Raw genomic sequence first — 20,972 nt, forward strand, 5'->3', positions numbered from 1 at the left:
ATTTGCTTATAAAGAGTACTCGTTATATAGAATAATGAATGTTATAATTAATGAACAAAATTTGTTTCGAAAACAGAAATTATGGTTTAGAAAATAAACATACTTGAGAAAAAAATGTTATCATCTTTAAACAATATCTAAGCTTTAAGTGCAGTAATGGTCCAAGTCCCATCAGTTCAATACAGACCTATAAACATTTTGTGAATGGTGTTTAGTCCTAATTTCAAGCCTAATATACCTACAGAAATTAACACAACCAAGGCAGCGATACAATAGAGTTTTGGTTCAGTCGGTCCACTTAATATTTCAAAAATTTCTGCAGATGCTGCTCAGAATGTAAAGGATCCACTAGCAATCAAATTAGCCAAAAATACTTTATGTTTTAAGTTCAGGTCATCATTAACAAACCCCATACCCTTACAACACAAACTAATAAGTATACATATTCTATGTAGTTTAGTTTAGAGGGTTTGCGGGTGATAGAAGAGGATTTAAGTGAGTAGTGTAGTTGACATTATGACCCATTAGCCATCAAATTTTAAACTTTGCAGCAAAATTTCCCCCACAACTCTTTATAATTACCAAAACCTCAGGCCTTTTCTAACCAAAACTCACAATTAAGTGGGGGTCAAGGGACCCCATTTATCCCTTGTTGCCTCCGTCCCTGACCATCTCTGTCGTACAATCCATGGCATAGAGTCAGCGAAGAATGCATGCACTGCACTTTTGGAGTCCGAACGCGCACGGATTTTCTCATGGCCAAAATGCTTAGCCAATTCCAATTCGCCAATTAGTTGTGGAGCCCAGACTGATGCTCAACGCCCCAAGCACTTCACAACTGCTACTTCTTGCCGTTGTACCCGAGCCAGCAGGTCCCGGATTACCTTCTGAGGCCCCATCACAACAAATTAAAATTTCTTCACATTTCGGTGGCCTCCATAAACACTCCATTGGGATGATAAGCTTTACAGTCCTATGTGCAACTCGAAAAAACCGTAGAATTCGCAAATCCTGGCATTTGTTGAACATGTGGCCTGTCATTCTCATTCATTCATAAATAGAAGTATTGACACTGATTCATAAAGATATAAAGATCAAACATATATGGATGTTCGTAATTTGTCCCCTTGCCAGATTATACATTAAGACTAGTTATGTATATGCCTATCCTTCAAGTGAATTAGACTGGATAGAGAATCAAAGATGCAAGACGCGTACCTTATGCGAACTCAGAGCATTGCAAGCGAACTAGTAACTAGGTCTTTTTTGCAGAGAGTACTGTAAATGCAGATGTTGATCTCGGTTATAATGAACTGGGTCTTTTCTGCGCAACTAGTGTTCTTGTAAGGAATCCAGTTAGAACTGTAATATTGGTTTTGTGAGAACTTTTAATGAATTGAGCTTTTTGAAATGCATGTTTAATGAGGCTAACAAGGTAACTTAATCTCTATCGATAAAACTGTAGATAGTGTTGAATTATCGAAGGTAGATTCAATTAGGAGATAAATTAATTTTGCAGGATGTTGTAGCATTGCAGAAGAAAAAAACTCGGGAGAACATGCAGAAAAAGCATACAATTTTGAGGATGTAATATAGTTTGAAGGTAATTACCCTTATGACTAGAAGATGATTTTGAAGAAGAAGGTTTTGGAAGCACCGATGAAGATGAAGATAAGGGTTCTTATTAGAGTTCTCCAGAGATTCAGAAAGATCGAGAATTTGTGCATAGTTTCAAGCTTAAATATGATTTGCAAGTTTTTCTCCAGAGGTTCTTATGTCTGATGTTCTTGTTGCTGGTAAGAATCATCTTGTTCTTGTGTGAAGTTCATGCAAGTCGGACGGTACAAGTAGCTGTTTTCATTTTTTTGTCTTGATGAACTATATCAGTGTAGTTATAGTAAATGTGGGTGTTTTTTTTTTAGGAGTTTGAAAAGGGTGTGAATGGATATTTTGAATGCTATGTTGCAAATGCTAGAAATTAGTAACTAGGGCTTCTTTGCCGAGAGTACTATAAATGCAGATGTTGATTTCAGTTGTAATGAACTGGGTCTTTTCTGCGAAACTAATAATCTTGTAAAAAATCCAGTTAGAATTGTAATATTGGCTTTGTGAGAACTATTAATGAATTGAGTTTTTTGAAATGGATGTTTAATGAGGCTAACAAGGTAACTTAATCTCTGTAGATAGTGTTGAAGGTAGATTCAATCAGGAGAGAATTTAATTCCGCAGGATGTTGTAGCATTGCAGGAGAAAAAAACTTGGGAGAACATGCAGAAAATGCATACAATTTTGAGGATTTAATATAGTTTGAAGGTAGTTACAAACAATTTTCTTCGGTCAACCAATCAAAACCGAAGGTTTTGTCCACCTACATATTTACTCTTTTATCTTACAAAATACCACTGAATACGCGTCACATGTGCGACTCATATGCGAAATAAGTGTAATTTTCCTGGCAAAAAGTAGCACTGAATACGCGACTCCAGTGAGATTGATTAACGACACCCAAAATAATGTGCGACCCCGAGCCGAATGGCTCTTAACTTAATAGCACTGTTTTTGCGATTCTTATTTGATGGAAGTGCTACACATGAACTACGTGGGTCCCAAAGTCGTTTAAGCCGGGTAAACGCTGACAGGCTCTTAACTTAATAGCACCATATTTGCGTTACCCAAGTGATGGGTGTATGACACATCTGTGACGAATTTTAATGGCCAGATTAAGGAAAATTAATAACTAATTGATATTGTTTCTGGTTCGCATTAGGGGTTCTACTGTTTGAAGAAGAAGTAAAACTAATTGAAACAACATCCTATTGAAAACTCACGAATTGAGATTTCAAATCAGTTACACAAGATGTTGTTTTTGGATTGACATGAATCATCATAACAAATCAATTTTAAACTTTCTTATACCATACAGTTAATCGGATGCAACAAACTTACTTCTGCTGAACCAATATGAATGACAATCCTAAGTAGTCATACAACAAACGAACCTAACTAGAAACGATGTAAATTATGATCAGAACCTTAAAATACCATCAGGAGTTTTCCATCACGAGCCTAATTAAAACTCTTTTACTGGAAACAAACTTACCGACCAAATCAATACTCCTTCATTACAACGACCATCTATTTTATCGATCAAAGAAAGATCAACCGTCCCTGTCCTAGCTATTGATTGAGTTGAATGAAGTGATGCCTGAAAATTGGAAAACTCTAATCTCCAATAACCCAAATCAATCACGTCTGAAAACTAAATCCCATGTCGTTATGTATGTGCGACCCAAACTCTATGTTTTGTTGGGGGCGAATTAGTCAACAGAAAAATGGAATGCTATTATGTTAAGTTGTGGTATTTTGTGTTTTATTAACTTTTATTGTGGTGCCAAACGTCATTGGCCCTGTGTAATGTGTTGGTATGAAAAACTTAACTTCAGTCAGTAGTTCTTGTCAGAACAACTTATGTTATCTTGTCGATGTTTATATATATATATATATATATATTGTATCAATGCTGGTTTCAATGCTTCTATTTGTTGCAATCTTATTTCATTTAATTGTACTATGATATAAATCTTACAAGGAAAATGAAGGAACAACATGTTACATATAAACATCTAAATAACAAGTTATGCAACAAAATAAACCTGAATAACATGTTATTCCTAATAAAATAAATGTGCATGACTTGTTATGCAGATGCAGGTGCATGAAGGAACCACATTTGCATGAGTCGATATGCAACCATCTTTAAAAGAATAAATGCATAACAGATCGTGCATCGTTTAAAAACAATGCATAAGAGATTATGCATCTTCAAAACAATAATGCATTATATGTTATGCATCATAAAAACTAATGCATAACACGTTATGCATCATCAAAAACTAATGCATAATCCATTATTCAGTTAAGAATAAAAATGAAAACATTATCTGATAGAAGCAGAAAAACACACAGTGAAAAAAAAAAGTATTTTTTCATAAAACCAATACAAAAAAGAAACTAAGTAAAGAAAAAGTATTTGTTCATAAAAACTAATACAGAAACTAATGAAAGAAAAATGAATAAGGTTCAAACATAAAAGTAATAGTCTGAAGAAACAAACAAGATAATTGCTCTCCTTTAACTTCCCTTAGGATGCTTCGGCGGCTTCCGAGGCTTCTTGTAACAGGTAGGATTCGTACATGTTTGCTTGTTATGATGACCAAGCTCAAAACAATTACCACAGCGCATAACTCTCCTGGGCGGCTTCTCATATCTTCTCAAATGCCTATTAGATTGTGGTATCCCTGGCGTCCTCCTAAGATCAGGTACATCGATAATATCATTACCTTCATAAACTTCAGGCCTGTTATAGTTCGGAATAGGATGAATTGCATGGTTGTAGGCATTATTGAAGTATGAAGTAGTGAAATAAGGTTCAACAAAATCATATGGATTAGAACCAGACATTGTTATCGATGCGAAAGCATGCACACATGGAAACCCATACACGCGCCACCTCTGACAGGTACATTTCCTTGCCTCAAGGTTAACACTATGAGAACTGTCCCCTTTCTCCACTTCATAAACATGAGTATCAGACTGTATAACCAGCCAGGTTAAACCCTCATCCATAAGAGCCTTCATCTTATTTTCATTCTTCGGTGTGAGTATTCCACCTTTCTGACATCATACTCATCAAATCCTTCCTTATCTGATCCAGAAGAGAATTTGCAGGGAGCTTCTTGTGTACCATCATCCAACTATTGAAGGATTCAGCAAGAGTAGAAGATGTCCTACCATACCTACAACCTTGGAAAAAGGCATTTGACCACTTCTCTAGAGAGATATCTTCAATATAGTCTGCAACCTAACCACAACCAAGACCCCTAATAGTAGCGATGGAAGTTTGGAAACCTTCGGGACTAAGAGCATACGCATCAGCTTGAAATGAATCAATAACGACATCATACCTTTCGTCAGATGCATTAATAGGTAAGTTCAGCTTAAGATGATAATAGCAGAAACTATGGAAGGTTCCAGGAAAGTAAAATGGAATCGCTCTCTTTAATCCTTCTTCACGATCAGATAAAAATATGATTGGCCTTTCATCATGACCAAGAACATTACTCAAATTCCTCATGAACCATTCCCAGTTATCATTATCTTCACCAGGTACCAGGGCCATGGCTAGTGGAAAGAACCCTGCACAGAAAAAAATATAAAATCAAGCCAGCGTCTACATGAAGTATGTGCAGCTAAAAAAATGCATAATCATGCATCTAAACTAAATGATGCATAAGACATTATGCAGCTAAAACAAAAAATGTATAATGTCTTATGCATCTAAACAGAAATGATGCATAGCCAGAAAAGTGAAAACAAATAATGCATAATGTCTTATGCATCTAAACTAAATGATGCATAAGACATTATGCATGTGCATATAAAATGCATAAAATCAATAAGTGAAAACCATAATGCATAAGACATTATGCATCTAAAACAAAAAGTGTATAATGCTTTATGCATCTAAAACAGAAATGATGCATAACCAGAAAAGTGAAAACAATAATGCATGAGACATTATGAAGCAAAAATAAATAATCCATGAGACATTATGCACATATATAAAAAGGATGCATTATCAGAAAATTACCATTTTCAGCATTGATAGCGGTTGCATCCATGAGGCATCCTCTATATGTCCCTGTAAGAAAGGCAGCATCGACATAGACCATGGGGCGAAGGTAACGGTAACCATGGATGCATGCCTCGAAAGTAATAAAAAGACGCACAAACTTATTTGAAGGTGCCTCATCTTCTAATTCAGCTGAACTATCCTCGTTCGCTTCAGGTTCATCCGTTTGAACTTGAAAATCAATCCAACTCCCAGGTTTGTGCTGCGAATGGAATCTACATACCATGACAGATGCAAAAACGACATGGCTTCATCACCAAATATATCCTCATACACTTTCTATCTACCATTGTAAGCTTGGTAGTATTTCATATTGATCCCTAACTAGTTTTGAAAAGCTTTGCCAAATCAGATGCTTTGAAACTCGGATCACTTTGGATTTCATCCTTGATCAGACTAGAAAAAATTTACTGCTGAGCCTTTGGAAAAGCCTTTCAGTTCCAACACCACAGGTATGACTGCTCTCATATCTCTTAACCTTCAGCATCCTGTTTTCAACATCAACAGCACAAACCTTATACTCCCAAGGGAAATTTTCTTTTGAGCATTTTGCATAGAACCTGCTAGGTTCATTCTTAGTATATACAAGAACACACCCAGCTCTTAACTCGTATTTCTTCAGTACGATACGTACCTCTGCTACACCTCCAAAAAATACTTTACCAACTTCACCAAGTAATTTATCCCAACCTTCAGTCCTAAGAACCTTGTTAACATGCACAGAACCATCTTCAAGGAAATTCACCATAGCTTGTTAGGGTTCAGGTTCTATTACACGACTACTTGAAGCTCTACTACGACTTATGGAAGAATTACAGCCAACTTCGACAAGTAAATCAAAGCTCTTCTGACCTTTACAGTGGTAACGAGATACAAAACAGTGAAGCAGAATATCAGAATCAACTCGCACAAACTTGCTTTCATCATTAAAGGAAAATCTGACATGATGCGGTAATAAACGAGTCCACTTCTGGCAAACGGTTGTCTTCAAAGACTCCAAAGTTGTGTTGACATCAACAGGATGTGCTAAGAATTCACTGAAGTAGTGAATTAAGCTAGCGCACTACCAACAAGCATTTTCACCCTGCAAAACACAAAGAGAAAAAATCAAACATATTTATCCTGCATATTGCTTCACAAAAATTCTTACTCAAAATTAAAAGATCAAATCAACAACAACAAACAATCTACATTAACCATAGTCAGATGAGAAATCAACAGATATCAAAATCAATAACAGATAACAGATCAAAAATAAGAATGGAAATACAAATCAAATAAAAAATCCAATAGAACAGAAGCAAAACCTAGTAAATTGGTATATCAACATTGGAACATGAAATCGAAACAAAAAATTGAATCGAAAAGATCTATATTGATGTTAACAAATTCAAAACCTAGAAAATAAACAAAAATTCAAAAACAAGCTTAAAAGATCTAAAAAACGATTCGAAAAACTAAATTAAGCTTCGAAAACCTAAAATAATAGATCCTAATCTTACAAAAACTAAAACATAGAATCAAATCAAGATTAAACAAAAATCAGAAACAAGATTGGAATGAAAACGAACGAACCTGAAGGTTTGCTGAGTAAATTGAATCTCGGTAATCAAGGACAACTCTCGATAATCAATCTCTCGATCAGAAAAAGTGAGGCTAAAGCTTGAATTATCTTTTCTGAGTAAATCGAATATCTCAATCAGCTCCTTCTCAGCTATCGATAGTTCAATCTCTCAGCTCTCGCTCTCGCTCGTATTCTATCTCCTTCTCAATCTCTCAGAAACTGAATCTCTGAATCTAAATCTCTGCGCCTAAATCTCTGAAACTGAAACTGAAACTGAGGCTAAACTGGGAAATAAAAAAGAAAATAAACGAATTTTGAAAACTCTGGGCCTGCGAATAATTTGTTGGCCGTTTTTGGGTGCACCTGTGATATTTTGTGGGGGTGGGTTGCACAGTAGGGAAATGTGTAAAAATGGGTCTCCCTCTAGTTTTCGAAATTAATCCTCTGGGCATCTAAGTTTTTTAGCCCAGCACAACCCGAACTCCACTCGATTTCTCTTCGGGCCTTGATGATTTAACTCGAAATGGGCCCGAACTCAATGACAACCAACCATAGCAGCCTCCTAATATGTGGACCCTCGATGGGGTTTTTGCAAAATCTTTACTCCAATTTGGGTAAGTATTTGATAGCTTATACCCCAAGAATTGTAACTCTAATCAACATTTATCGTCAACTCCTTCTGTACTTCTTCTGCTCATCTTCAACAATGACAACTGCTTCACTGCTGAGACCATTCTGTTCATTGGGTAAAGAATCAAACTACTCTGTAAATGTGAATCCAATACTAAAGACGAGAACACAAGTTCATTACCAATTGATTAGAAAGAACAGGAGTTTCTTAATCAAGCAGAGGCCCGAGGCTAACAATTTTAGGGTTCAATGTTTTATGAAATCAAACAAAGCAGGGTTCGGAGAAGAAAAGGAAGAAGAAAAAGATAGAAGAAGGGGAAATTCATTGGATGAAATTATTCAAGAAATTCTAAAAACCCTAAATCTTGTCGTCCAAAAGACTGCGATTGCTGGTGTTATATTAGGGTTATTGATGACATATAATCCGCATTTAGCTTTAGCTGCTTCAGGTGGTAGGATGGGTGGTCGTTCTTTTTCTAGTTCTTCTTCATCATCATCACCTAGTTATTCGTCTGGAAGCTCTTCCTCCTCATCATCATCACCTAGTTATTCGTCAGGAAGCTCTTCCTCATCATCATGGAATAGCTACAGTTCTTCGTCAGATGACGACAATAGTTATAGTTATTCGTCAGGAAACTCTTACTCTTCATCGCCTAGTTATTGGTCATCATCAATTGATTGGTCGACACCAAAAAATTATTATTCGTCACAAACGCCTTCGGTTAGTGAAGATGAACCAGAGACCAGTCCTGAAGCTCAAAAATCTTCTATTAATGAAGATGAACCCAAGACCACTCCTGAAGCTCAAAGGTTGACCGTTCTTGAAGTTCTTGTAACTATAGGTAAACAAATCCTGCTAAGTACTGAACACCTGTATTATCGTTTCTTAATTAGTTGAGTACATGCAGCTTCTAGAGAAGAATCAGATATCCGACTAAATATTTTAGACACCTTTCTTTATCATGGCACATACAGGAGTGCGATAGAGATTATCACACAATACAGGAAAAAAAGGAATATTACCATAATTAACATATGCTTTTTATGTAGGCATTAAGAAAAACTAGGAGTAAACCCATATATCTCAACAAGACTAGTTCAATTGTTCAAACATATTCAAAAAAACAATGACAAGGATTACCAATATGCAATTGGGACAATCTATTCATTTTCGCTAAACGAGCAATATATAGTACTGGTTTTACTTAATTGGAATTGCCTTATTTGATTCTTTAAATTCTCTTCTTGGGTTTGGCGGCGGTGGTGGTGGAATTTATGTCCGTCCAGTTATTATCGCCGGTGTCCTCTATTTGGTCTATCGGTTGAGTGCGGCTCATGAGCAAACACAGTCAAGTCGAAGATTTCATGAGCAAAGACAGCCAGAACAGCCAAGACAAAGTTCTCACGAGCAAAGACAGACAGAACAGCCAAGACAAAGTTCTCACGAGCAAAGACAGCCAAAACAGTCAAGACAGAGCTCTGTAGATACAACAAATGCAGCCACTGTTATCATGCTTCAGGTAATGTTCTCCGTTTAATGCACTACTTAACATATATATAACTGATAAAGTATGCTTCTTATGGTAATTGTTTGATTGGGGGGTTCTTGCACCTATAAATTGTATAGGTTGCATTGTTGGGTGCGACAAGGTCGCTTCAAAAGGATCTTGATAAGATTGCTGAAGTTGCAGATACATCGACCACTTCTGGTTTGAGTTATATTTTGAAAGGTGAACCTCCAATTCGATGTATTCTCTATTTATGTTGGTAAACATGTCGATTGTGTCATTTGGAATATTTTTGTATTTCATTCCATTACATATGCATTCTGGTAAAGAGGAATTTGTCATTACACTGTATGTCAATCTCCTAATTCACGGACAAAATATCCATAGTTTGGCAAGGGAAGATTTGACGTACGGGCTTTGATTTGTCGCTTTCTTTTGGCTGCAGAATCCACGGTAGCATTGATTCGACATCTTGCCTATTGCTTCTCTAGTTACTCATATGTAAGTCGAATTTGCCCCAAATACGTGCATCCTTATATGGCATCATTGATTAAAGAAGTCCCATTCTTAAATTTCATGACTTTTATTTGAATGGTTCTTTATAGGTGGATGTTAAGCCAGATAAAGTGGATGGTGAAAAACTCTTTAATATGCTCACAATAGAAGAGCGTGCGAAGTTTGATGAAGAGACGCTTGTCAATGTGGATAATATCAAGAAGCAAAGCACTCCAAGCAAAAAACCTAACGGGTTGAGCAGCGACTACATAGTGGTAACTTGTTTTGCAGAACGTCTTTGTTATGCAGCATGTACTACAACAACATGCATATATACATGATAATTGCAAATTAACAGAAATCTCCAGTTTCAGTTTCTTCAAGATATGTTTGACAATATTTTGATTTTCAGATGACCATCCTGGTGGCTGCTATGGGAGAACTTAAACTAGGTGTCATCAATAACAGCGATGACTTGAGAAAAGCATTGCAGAAACTTGGTTCCATATCTACCAGTAAAATTTTGGTAACGAAACATATTCTTTTTTGTTTTCTTTTTCCATTTTTATTTGGTGGCATTTTGCTATATCAACTGGTTGTTATTTGTATGCAGGCGGTTGAGGTGATGTGGACTCCGCAAGAGGAAAATGACATACTAACAGAATGCGAGATGCTTGAAGACTACCCTCGCTTGAAGCCTCTGTAAGCATGAAGCCATATTATTAGAAGACAAGTACCTGAACCTATAAATGTATGATTTTCACATGCTGTTTCTTGCTTTCGTATGTGAAAATGTCTGATTCTAGACTTAATTGTTTATTTAGAGGGTTACAAGTTGAAATTTCTTTCAGGAAAAATAACAGTCACATCCGCACTTATTAGTCGCTGGCGTTTATATACAAGTTGTAAGACTAGGGTATTATTTCCGGGGCTGTTAGTCCTATTTCTGTTTTATTCTGATTGATAAAGCAGTCGGCTGATATACGATCGCGAATTTGATTATATTATATCCTTGATTCTCCCCCGTATGCTTCAAAAAACAAAAACAAAAAAACTTCTCCGCCACCTATTAGGGGCTTAATTTTGCATGATTTCTTGGTGCATCAGTGGGTTTGCAATGTTTGATGGATTTGCTAAATTGAACACTAAATTTCTAGTATGCGTAAGCTATAAGTTCCTACAGCCACGACTCAAGCTTTTAAACCGCGCATATTTCACTTCTCACCTATTGACCCCAATCTGTCGCCTTGGCAGGGCATGGTGTCAGGAGCATATAGTTGGTCGAGCTAGTCCCACCGATCTCAGGTGATTAATGGTGTTCTATGCTGAATATTTCTAGGCCAAGGTGTCACATGAACCTAACATTCAATTGTTATTGCAGCTTAATAAAAAATTATTCTGGACTCTAAGACTCGACGTCTCCAAATTTTCAGAGAGAAACCTTAAGACTGTCCAAATAAACGCCCTACATACATTAATGAAGGTGAGAACTTTTGCAAATATAGAAGAAGGCTAAAGTAAAAACCACCGGAATGAAAACAAAAGAGTTCATGTTGTTAAGCTTCCCCAAATCTTGAATACATCTCCTTTTCATGGTTTTTACAGAGAAAAGAACAAAAGCCCAAAGAACTACTTGCACTGATATTGTCACAAGCAAAGCAAGACTAAAGGGGTGAGAAGCCGACCCAAGCACATACTAGCACTGATACTACTGCACTGATCGGCCTTACATTATTATTATGTAATAATCTCATTATTACCGTCTGATGGGTTGTGTAATTCTGTTAGCTCTACCGGCTAAGATAATTTTGTCATGTATGCACAAGCTATCATCCCGGTAACAATCAGAAACAGGATGATGCTACACTGGTGGTGCGAGTGAATAGAGCAAGGTGGTGGTGGTACCAACAAGAAAATATCTCATCTGTGTGATATTTCCTGCACTGGGGCATTGCAACAAGGTGGTGGTCACAACTATTTCCTGCACTGGGGCATTGCAGCAATAAATGTGATAATGGTCCCGATCCACAACTTGGAATTCAGATCATTAACATGCCCTAAAACCAGTAGCATCAAATTCCAGAGTCCAGACCATAAAACTGAAAAAGAAAAACCTACAAATGTCAGCTTCAAACCAGCAGCATCTCCACCCATAACACTACAGTAAAATCAAAGCTACATACTGGTCAGATCTGGTCTGAGAAGGGCGGTATTACCAAGAAAATTTCATGAAATCGGATCAGATTTACAATTGAATGCAAAAGCAGTTTAGATGAAAAACAAATTTTATGAAATTGAAATGAAATCTGAAAAATCTGCAAATTAAACAGTAGATTTCAGTGGAAATCGTAGATTAAAATAACAAAAAACTGTAAAATCCTCAAAATTAAACAGTAGATCTCAGTGGAAATCGTAGATTTAAGTAACAAAAAACAACTGAAAAATCTAAAAATTAAGTAGCATCATCAGAAGCAGATTTCAATTTAGGTGTAAAATCAGTAAATTTTGGGAGGGGGAGGCTCAGATAGGCCTAGTAGAGTGAAACAGGGGAAATAGATCTACGCTCCTGCATGGCTGCAGACTCGGTTGCCTAAGTGGAAGGATGATGAGACATCTTTCACAAAGACCATCCTCAGTTACCTAGCCATGGCTGATGAAGAACAGATTTATCCAAAGTCTCAAACTTCTATCAGTAGCTTTATATGAAATCATCACTGCCTGGTTGTAAAAAAGAAGAAGAAAGAAAGAGAAGCTCGTGATTAAGCCGAGCTTGCCATGTATACATATTATGGAGATGGAGAAAGAGATATTTTTGTTGGTGGTGGTGGTGGTGGTAGTGGTGGTGGCGGCGGCGGTGGGGTTGTTTGATTTATTAATCGGAGGAAATCATCAGCTCTGATTTTTCACTTGGGGAAGAAAAAATCACGCAGATCTGAGGAGAGGGGCAACAAACAAACCTCAACAAAAACTCCCACTCCTCTCCTCTTTCGGTGATCTTCACCGAGGAGCCTCAATCAAAAATGAGCTGAACCCTTGAGGAAAGCTGATACTAGTAATTTATAGTGCTACTCTTTTTTACCGATTTACCCTTTTGTGCTCCGGTGAACACATTGACACTATTCTTCTGTCCGTTGTTGTTTACTCCGTAGTATCGAAAGAAAGAAAATAGAAAATGTATGCACTTTGGCGTCAAACAATGAATAGCCAGGGCTCTACCAGAGACTCTAATGGTAGGTTTGGATGCCCAAAAAAACATAGCTGACATTTTCTAATTTCAAGGCTACTACTTTTATGTGAATTTCTAGATTTAGTATTAGAAAGGCAGCAAACATAGTTACATTCTGTAACGTAATTGTCGTTCAAAAAATTTGGACAGGTGATGGACTTATAGCTATGTTGCATTATCTTTATATTAAAAACCGTCGTAATCTTGTAGTTGCAATGGATTCTAGTGTTTATGAGAACCATAATTATCAATCTATTATATGAGAATGTCGAAAAAAAACTTAAAGTTATTAGAATATTTATTAAGTTTTATTATCTTAAGTTTATATCATGTAACAAATGAGGTAATAATATTAATTAATTTGAAAATTTTAGATTTTAAAATTCAGACTTCCATTTTATTAATCCACGCCCACTACATTTAGACATACATTTATTAACTTGGTTTAATAACGAAAAAATAACATCAAATTAAAATGGATAAACCCACAAACATGATTGTTATAAGGTTCATAGCATTTGAAAAAGCGGGGGTCTAACAACCACACTCAATATTTCGTTAGGCAATCTGTATGGACTAACTCCAATATAATTTTAAGAAAATCAACTAGATAGTCAGACTCAATCAAGGAAAATATATCCAAGAGTTATATCTTTGTTTCTCAGTGTAATCAGAAAATCCAACAGATAGAATTCGTGAGCCTGATTATTATGAGAAACAACTTGAACGGTACCAAAGACCAATGTTCAAGTGTCAATCAATTCCAATCAACAACTAAAGGTTGGATTCACCAGTTGATTGAACTACGCACAACCTGTGATATTTCAATTATATAAACAAATATAATGAGGAAAAGAAATAACACAGACACCAGAAGTTTTGTTAACGAGGAAACCGCAAATGCAGAAAAACCCTGTCCAGTTTGAACACCATACTGTATTAAGCCGCTACAGACACTAGCCTACTACAAGTTATATTCGAACTAGGAATGTAGTTGAGCCCTAACCAAGTCTCACACCGATTAAGGTACATTCGTGTTCCTTACGTCTCTGAATTCCAGCACGACTCTAGGCACTTGATTCCCTTGGCTGATCTCACCCACAACTAAGAGTTGCTACGACCCAAGGTCGGAGACTTGATAAACAAATTTGTCTCCCACAGAAAAGTCTATTCTGATAGATAAATTTTTCTCCCACATAAACACCTACGAAGTTTTTGTTCCGTGTTTTGATAAATCAAGGTGAACATGAACCAATTGATAATCCGGTCTTATATTCCCGAAGAACAACCTAGAAATATCAATCATCTCACAATAACTTAACTATATTGTAGTTGAAAAAGTTATTGTGGAATCACAAAGAATGAGACGAAGAGCTTTGTGGTTACTTTTTATATCTTACCTATCGGAGATAAATCTCGAGCAAATCTTAGAGAAGATTGTACTTAATACGATAGAAGAAGTAAGATCAGAACACGCAACTACAAAGAAAATAGTTGTTTCTGGCTTCAGAATCCCAATGAAGTCTTCAAGTCATTAACCTATAATGGTTTTAGAAAAAACCTAGGTTAAAGGAGAATTGACTCTAGTCGCAACTAGTATCACACATGAGGTGTGAGGATTAGGTTTCCCAGTTGTTAGAGTTCTCCTTTATATAGTCATCAAATCAGGGTTTGATAACTTTGGAACACCGTTAGATGAAATCCTGATTAATAGTCATCAATCAATATTATTATCGTTTAATACAATTCCTTTTATCTTTTTTATTTTTCTATAATCTCTTGATTAATATCGTATATTCGCACCTCTTTCAGTCTCTTCTCATCTCCAGCAATCTCCGTATTACTTTCATCCTAATCGTGCTACATTAGTTGGTATTCAGACCTATTTTCCTAGATTTTTATCTAGGATTCGATCCTTTAACACCGCTTCCGCAATGCAAACTCAAAACCCTATTCCTTATTTAAAAAAACCCTAGTCTTCTTGTTCCGTTTTTTTATCATGAATGCAGTACCTATGGAAGATCTTCTGAAGCTTAGACTACGATTATCAAAAAGTATTAGAAGACTTAATCAGAAAATAATGGAAACTCATTATGTAGAAAAATGGGAATTACAAAAACTTCGTCGTGCCAGATAAGAGGAAGAGCAAAACTTGGAGAAGCTTGAACAATTTCTAATTGTTGAAGCTAGACGTGAAAAGTTTAGGATTGGTTTGGCTGAATTACAACGTGAATATCCACTTAGCTTTGCCAAACTTTTCGGCCAGGCAGTTCAAGACAATTCATCATCTTCTAATGGTTCCCTAGCTGTTTCGGCTACTTCAGTTAACCAAGAAGAGATGGAAGTTGTTGTTCCAAAAGAAGAAATTAAAATTACTTCTCGGAAGGAGGAGGAAAATCAGGTTACAGAAGTTTTGTTCTCAACTCACGGAGATTCAACGTCTTCTGAGGGCAATGGAATTGTTCCCGTTACTTCTGTTGGCCAGGACTGTATTGGATCAACTTATGAGGAAGGCGTAACTACTTCTCCAAAAGAGGATGGAAATTAGTTGAACGAAGTTTCTTATAATTCAAAGGAAACTATTATTATGGCCCTTTCTACTAGTCCTCCATCGTCATTAATTGAAGACAAGGATGAAGGGAATCCTGCTGCTAAGGCAGACGAGAATCTGGTTGACAAGGTTTTGCATGTTTCTCAAAAGGTTATTGGTGAATTTCAAATCCTTACAAACCAGCAGATTATGATTCCGATTTATTTTCTTTATCTACTGATGAGAATAATGAAGTTCTTAATCATGGTGAAACACATATGATCTCATATGTAAACCCTATCAAGGATCAACTTGTTGAATCATCTTGTGGGTTTTCTTCCATGTCGTCTTGTATGTCTATATATGTGTATGATTTTCGATTTGAAAAAGATATGACTACTGAGAATTACGCTGGAAGAATTTGTGGTCGAATTTTTTCAAACACGGAGAAAGTATCATTGGCAAAAGATTTTGTAGTGAAGTTAAGAGACAACATGAACGCATGTCCAAAGATTGATATTTGCAAGAGGAACACTTTGGTGCAATGTCCGAGTATAAGATGGACAGTTGCGCATATTAATCCTGACGTTGCATATGGAATTCATTCATCTTTGTTTAAGATAGAACCATCGGAACCAAGTGAGAAATTTGATCCTAATATTCGTGGGATGTTTGGTCCAGTTATACAGTTGCTTGATTGTGAAGATAAGTTTATCACGGGTCTTGAAGTAGCTATTGGGTACAACTTGTTCCCCACAATGATTAAAAAGGACATATCACTTTCATGTCATTAGGAGAAAACAAACCACCACACATAAATTATATGATCGTTGGTGATGATCTTGTACCACTTTTAAATCTCAAGTTGTCTCCACATCATACTTCAGCGTTTCTACGAGTATTTAGTATGTCGATGGTTTGTAGAGACTTGGATATTTCCATTAGAACCTTTCGGGTCCATAAGAACAACGTGCACTGTACTGGAAATTATCATCGGTCTCTTGGTTACACGACAATATTAGGTGCTAAAATGAATTGCATCACTGGTGAACGGTTTAATGTATTTTCCGCTCCGGGACGTACTGATAGTCATATGGATTTAGCTTTTCCACAAAACCTTGGAGATTACTACAGGAGAGGCGAAGTAATCTCATCGATAATAGTGGAATGTGCGTTCAAGGATGTCGCTACGCATTTCATAGAAGCATTATTTGTGCTCGTGGATACTACTTGCATGGTCGACTCTATTACAGACCCTAGTGATGTGACTGCAAATGTCGTAAGAACTAAGCTGCAAAAGCGTCATTTCCACCAGCTAGATTAGTGTCATCAGAAAGCTGAGATTTAGTTAGGATGATCGACACACTTCATTATTTCAAGGAACCAACTGAGCAAACTATTCTGGCTAAAGTTTGGGCAACCAAAACCATTGGAGACCAATCTACTACGACAACGCTTGCAGATTCCAGAATTGATGAGTTCAAGCGTTTCGCATTAAAAGAAAGGAGGACATTTATGACAAGGCCATCTTTCGTTGATTCGGTGCACTATACAACATTTTGGACATTCCAGAGAAGATCTACCGCATTCTAAATCAGTTGAAGCTAGGAGGTGTCTTGACGGACCATTGGAAAGAAGTCATCGACAAGATTGTTTGGCAGCCGTTAAACACACCTCATGCTTTAATTCCATTGCACGCCACGGAAGAAGAGTTCTTTTGTGTTGTTGTTGCATTTCAATTAGTTAATTCAACAAATGGCGCGGACAAATGGAATGGTATCTCATTTCCGCGGTATCTCATCTCACTTATAGTTGGGACAATACTGGATAATACGATTGACGTTAGACGGTACGTGAAGATAGAAGACTTGGTTGGGGGATTCCATTCCAAAACAATCATTTTGGTAATAAACTCAATGAGATTTTCCAATTCTTGGACCGGCGGAAGAACGAGTCAGTTGAATGTGCATTCAAATGTGTAACTCAGAATTTGGGAGAAGCGTTCCCTATGCTCGTGGTCACTGCTTGCATAACTGACAACAACACCTCCACTAATGACGTGAACTTTGTGTTTGATCGCGGGAAGTCTGGTCACACATTTCATATTGATTTGAGAAGCATTTTTGCTTGCCAACTTCATTTATTGATCTCCAGAACTTTGAATTTTTTGTTTGATCGAGGTAAGTTGTTGAAGTTTATGTCTGCGCTCTCCATTGAAGAACACAACTCATGAACTGTGATGACAACTCGTGGATGAGTTTTTCCAAGAAGGGTGAACTGATGCAGGATATCTACCTCATTTTATCTTGTTTCCCAAGTTATTATTATTTCCTTTCTAATATTTCTCTTTATTTAGAATTCTAGTTATTTTAGTTAACGAGTAGCCTATATAAACAGGCATACGGTTGTTTTAGAGTAATCAATCTTATTATCAATCAATCAATATTATTATCGTTTAATACGATTCCTTTTATCCCTTTTATCTTTTCTATAATCTCTTGATTAATATCGTCTATTCGCACCTCTTTCAGTCTCTTCTCATCTCCAGCAATCTCTGTATTGCTTTCATCTTAATCGTGCTACATTACAATTGAAACAAAGTCGGATTGATTCAAAAAAATCAGATCATGAACACTTTAGCCACGATTTACAAATATTACATTCCTTAATATATAAATGTATTTGTTCATGAGTATGAAATCATAATTAACCAATTTTAGAACTTAACCACATAAGTTTGAAAACGGGTACGCAAACTTAAGTTCTGGATTTTGATCTTTTCCGATAGTTCACAAACGGGTACGCATACTGTCGTTCCAGACTGCATTCAGGTGAAACAGTTTGAAAACGGGCACGCAAACGTACTTCCCGGACTTTGACAGTTAAAATCGTACGCATACGGGTATGCATACGTGGCTCCCAAATCTGAATTATTCTTACAACAGTTTGCTTACGGGTATGCATACTGTGTTATATCCAGACAATTATTAATTGTTCTAAACTCCCATTTCAATCATTGAAACATTCTTAGAAGACGACAATAGCTGTATCACACAAACTATTAGCATATAAGCAATTTTCAAGTGATCGAATGATCAATACGAAACATTCCGAGTCTACATCAAATGATTGTCTCACACAAATCATGTAAGATATTATAAGGAGATTTTCACATGATCATCTTTTGACTTTCGTCAAGAATAATGATGAACGTAGCTAAAGCAAAAAGCTTTCCAACACATATTTCGAGAAAGATATAAGCGAGTTAAACTCAGCTCGAAATATCAAATGTGTATAATGTAAAGTTTATATAGCTGTACGACTTAGTCTCAATAGGATATAGAATAGAATATACTTTTGAGTGATAGATGAGTTCAAGTCTCCACATACGTTTTGTTGATGAAGTTCCTCCAAGCTCCCCTTAGTAGATCTTCGTCTTCAATCGTTGAACGTCGTGAATACTAAAGCTCAACCACACATTTTATCCTAATCCGAGACATAACTATAAGTAGACTAGAAATAAAGACTTATAGTTTTGACAACTAAACTTGACAAACAAGATTGAGATAGAAACACTTACGAGTTCGATCGAGCAGTGCTCTAACAATATTCATCATGCTTAAACTTTCTTCCGTTTTCTTCAGCAAGTTGGAAGTGAGTCATAGTTTTCTGAAAACTGATAAACAAACAAGTCAGTTAATATGATTCTAATTAAACTATTGTGGAGTAATTCAAAATGAAGAAAAAGTTATTAAGGTACTCACTAGATAGTTCTCCGTTGGCCAATCCAGGATTATCATCGTGAACCATGCACAAAACTTATGTATGATTTCTTACATCCTTATTGATGAAAGGAAATCTACGTTTAAGCTTCTTTTTGGTTATTAAATTTTCATTACGCAATGTTATAAACCTTTAAAACACACTTGCCTAAAGATACTCACTGGTTAGATTTCTACCTCTATCCAGTATCCAATAAGAGAAACATCTTATTCTTGAGTGAAGTGAGGGTAAGCCATTTCAGTGTAAAGGAAGTGTAATTGAAATGAAATACGGAGTATTATAGGAGGTCTGTGATTGAAATGAATGGAATATAAATTATTTATAGAGAATTCAAAATTAACGGGTATATAACGGCAATATTTATAACGTATGGCTATATTTCTAACGACTATATTTTTTCTTATAAAAAAGCACAGAACTGAGCTTCTAAACACAACCTACAAAAATCATTCTTAATGAACATGATCCACCATGTTTTCTAAAACCAACGGAAAATAAATATTATGAGTGGAAGCAAAAGAGGTGTGTCAATTATGTTTCATGGGTAACCACAGTCTGATGCAATGCCCTTGAATGTATTCTAAGTATCAACTGGGAAAGTTTTTCACGCATCAAAATGGTCATTGAATGACAAACGGAATAACTCGGGTATTTGCAATGTCAAAATCTCAACTGTCCTCAGGAACCACATATGCTAGATGATGCTATGAAGGTTAAAGAACAAGAAGGAAAAAAAAAGTTAGCAGCACCATGGAAAAATTTGAAAGTTAAAGGAGAACTGAAGAAGATATTACACTGCGAGCATTGTGGAGATTGAGATCACGAATATACACATTGTCCACGGCGAATTGGTGGATGTTCAAATCTAGGTTGCAGGACTTATATGCATTTCTACAGTTCTACAGAAGAAGACACATATGGAAAGCATTTTTGGAAATTTCCTAGATGTTTTTTATTGTCATTTTAAGTTTTTGTTTGGTGTTATGTTTATTTAGTCATCAACGAAAATGTTTTTGTATTTGCAACATAAATGTGCTACCATAACTAATTTAAAGCTTTCTCATTTTAAAATTAAGCAAACTGCATTGGATTAAAGTAATTACATTAGATTAAAGCATACTACATAGTCGTTAAATTATAAAACTCATTAACTAATTGAAAATGCGGGGTACCAAAATACACCACCAACTTTTTTAGGAAACCTGTATGGACTAAACTCAAATATAATTATGAGAGTTACAACTTAATGAGTCTCAGTCAGGAATTATATGAAGAGATTGTATCTCTTTCTTTCACAATCAGAATGTCAACATAGACAAGTCCGTGAACCTGATTATTCAGTGAGAGTACTTGAGCGATTCCAAAGATCAATATCCATGATCAATTAAATTGTATCCAACAATTGCGGTAGACTTATATACTTGAATTGATTTTACGTACAACCTGTGATATCTCAATTATAAAGATAGACAATATAATGCGGAAAAAAATAGCACAAATACCAAAAAAAATTGTTAACGAGGAAACCGCAAATGCAGAAAAAT

At 36.1% G+C, this 20,972-nt stretch overlaps 1 long non-coding RNA gene across 1 annotated transcript; it reads right to left on the bottom strand.

Annotated features, from left to right (window-relative positions):
• Positions 1–11,422: 11,422 nt before the first annotated feature.
• LOC113315416 lies at positions 11,423–12,930 on the bottom strand. The gene is made up of 2 exons (XR_003342937.1): positions 12,530–12,930; positions 11,423–11,988 (listed from the first exon to the last, which is right to left on the bottom strand). It is a non-coding gene; the product is annotated as an uncharacterized LOC113315416 (long non-coding RNA).
• Positions 12,931–20,972: the final 8,042 nt, after the last annotated feature.

The sequence above is a fragment of the Papaver somniferum genome, chromosome 1 (genome assembly GCF_003573695.1).
Source record: "Papaver somniferum cultivar HN1 chromosome 1, ASM357369v1, whole genome shotgun sequence".
NCBI classification, from domain to species: domain Eukaryota; kingdom Viridiplantae; phylum Streptophyta; class Magnoliopsida; order Ranunculales; family Papaveraceae; genus Papaver; species Papaver somniferum.